This window comes from Penaeus monodon, chromosome 22 (genome assembly GCF_015228065.2).
Source record: "Penaeus monodon isolate SGIC_2016 chromosome 22, NSTDA_Pmon_1, whole genome shotgun sequence".
NCBI lineage: Eukaryota > Metazoa > Arthropoda > Malacostraca > Decapoda > Penaeidae > Penaeus > Penaeus monodon.
In genome coordinates, this window is record NC_051407.1 from 25,366,046 (window position 1) to 25,368,319 (window position 2,274).

The window sequence follows — 2,274 nt, forward strand, 5'->3', positions numbered from 1 at the left end:
CACTGTTTCCCTGCATCCACGTGAATGTGTCCGCAAGAGCGTGTATGTCTATGTGCGTGACAGAAGACAGTTTAAAAGAGCAGACGAAGAGGACCCCCACCGCGAATTTTTGTTCTTTCTCGTGATTAATATCCCTTCTCTCGACACGCACATGCCTTGCCTCCATCTGTCAAGCCTCGGTGAGATGACAGCATTAGTTGTCTTTAGTGCAGGTATATGTCACCCGCAACACTCAGCTGTTTTGCTCATTAACTTCGGTTAAAGGTAACGTCACACTCGTTTATTAGTTTGCCTCGACTTCATCTCATTAAACTTAGGGATGTCATCTTGGTAAATAATGACGAGCGCGGCCGAGCCGGACAGACAGCGGGGTTATGACCTCCCTTGATTTCGTCTTGGTCTTTGTGACTTCCCGGCGCTGTCATTATCTCTCTGGTAAATCCGCGCTTTCTCTTCTTTGAATTAATTGCTTTTGATGTTACAAAATGTTAATAAGCAGGTGTAAAAGAGGAGACACCCTTAAAGGCATTAGTCACTAGGATGCTATGGTTCCTCTCCCTTCGTAGGCGCCCCGGCGTCGGAACAGTCAGCTCAAGAGATTTGTATAAACAGCTGATATATATACCAGCCCTAAAAAACGATTAATGTACATCAAGATAAGGATAGCTCTGATATTGTACGTGACGTCATCATCTCCAATCAGGGAGAGAGAGGCGGAGATAAGGAGATAAGTGTCTTCTTGCCTAGTTTATGCGGCCCCATCCATCAGGTGTTGTGTGTTATCAGCACCCCCCGGCGCCGTGTTGTGATAGTCCCATCCCGACCCCCGCTGCTCGCTCGCCGGCGCTGAAAGGACCCGCGGTAATGGTGGCTAAGCGGGGAGCACCTGCCCCCCCCCTCCCCATACACCGCCGAATCACCTGTTTGCCCCCCCCCCCCCCGGTAACGCCACCTGAATTGACACTGACGCCTCCATTGCCATGGCCCTCTTCCTGGCTCTGTCTCTGCTGTCTGTTTTCTGTGGTTGGTACTAAACTCAGTTGTCTGTTTGCTTATGGTCTGCACTAAAATAGGCTGTATGGCCTTTTATAGCTGGCTCTAAACTCAGCTACCCACTACTGAGGTTGGCACTAAACTCAGTTGTTTGTTTGTTAATGGTCTGCGCTAAGCAATGCTGTTTGGCCTTTTGTAGCTGGCACTAAACTCATCTGTTTGCTAGTGAGATTAGCACTAAACTCAACTGTCTGGGTTTTTATAATTAGTACTCAACTGGTCTTTATAGTTGACACTAAACTCAGCCGTCTGGCCTTTTGTGGTTGACAGTGAGTACGTCTATCTTCCCTTTGTGGTTGGCACAAAGTCCCTCAGCCTTTTATGTTTGACACTAAACTCAACTAACTCTCAGGTGTTTGCCATGTTGTTGACACTAAACTCTGTTATCTGCCTTTTCGTGTTTGTCATTAACCTCAGATGCCTGCTTTTTGTGGATGGCTCTCGGGCTTTTTGTAATTGGCATTTAACTCAGTTATCTGTTTTTTTGTGTGTGTGTGTTTACCACTGAACTCGACTGTCTGCTTTGTGTTGTTGACACTAAACGCAGCTGCTGTTAGGTCTTTTGTAGTAGGCACACAGCTAAGTTGTGTGCCACCGTGATTGATACTAAACTCAGTGTCTTGCCTTTTGTGGTTGGCACTAAACACAATTGTCTCGCTCTTTGCCTGGCTTTTAGTAACAGGTATTCAATTCAGGTGTCTGTTTTCGCGACTGGCACTAAACGCAGCTGCTTGCCCTCTACGTATGGCACTACGCGATTATCTGTTATTTTTTGTTATCCATTGGAATTATTTTTACTCCAATTTTACTCGTTGTTTGTTATTCATTTAGTGTCTTATCTGCCTCTCCCCCTTACCTTCTTTTTCTTTACACTACGAACTTTACGTAAGAAAATACCAAAATACGAATAAAATAGTTATCAACACATGGGTGGTGCTGAGATGGATGAGATAGTAAATACTGGTCCGAGAGGAGGATTACTTATGACTCTCCAAGAGTGAAGATTTGTATAGACCTCCATTCGGCCGTTTAAATAAGTATATGCATCTGGTGTATCACGACAGCAATAATGACAATACAGACCTTTTCATAGATAAATAAGAGAACACAATACAATGTGCAGAGTGAAGAATTGACACGTAACATACTAATGTATTTCAAGTTTCTCACTATAAAGCCTTGTTCCTGTTAGCTTTTCTGAATGAAAAAATGGCATTGGAG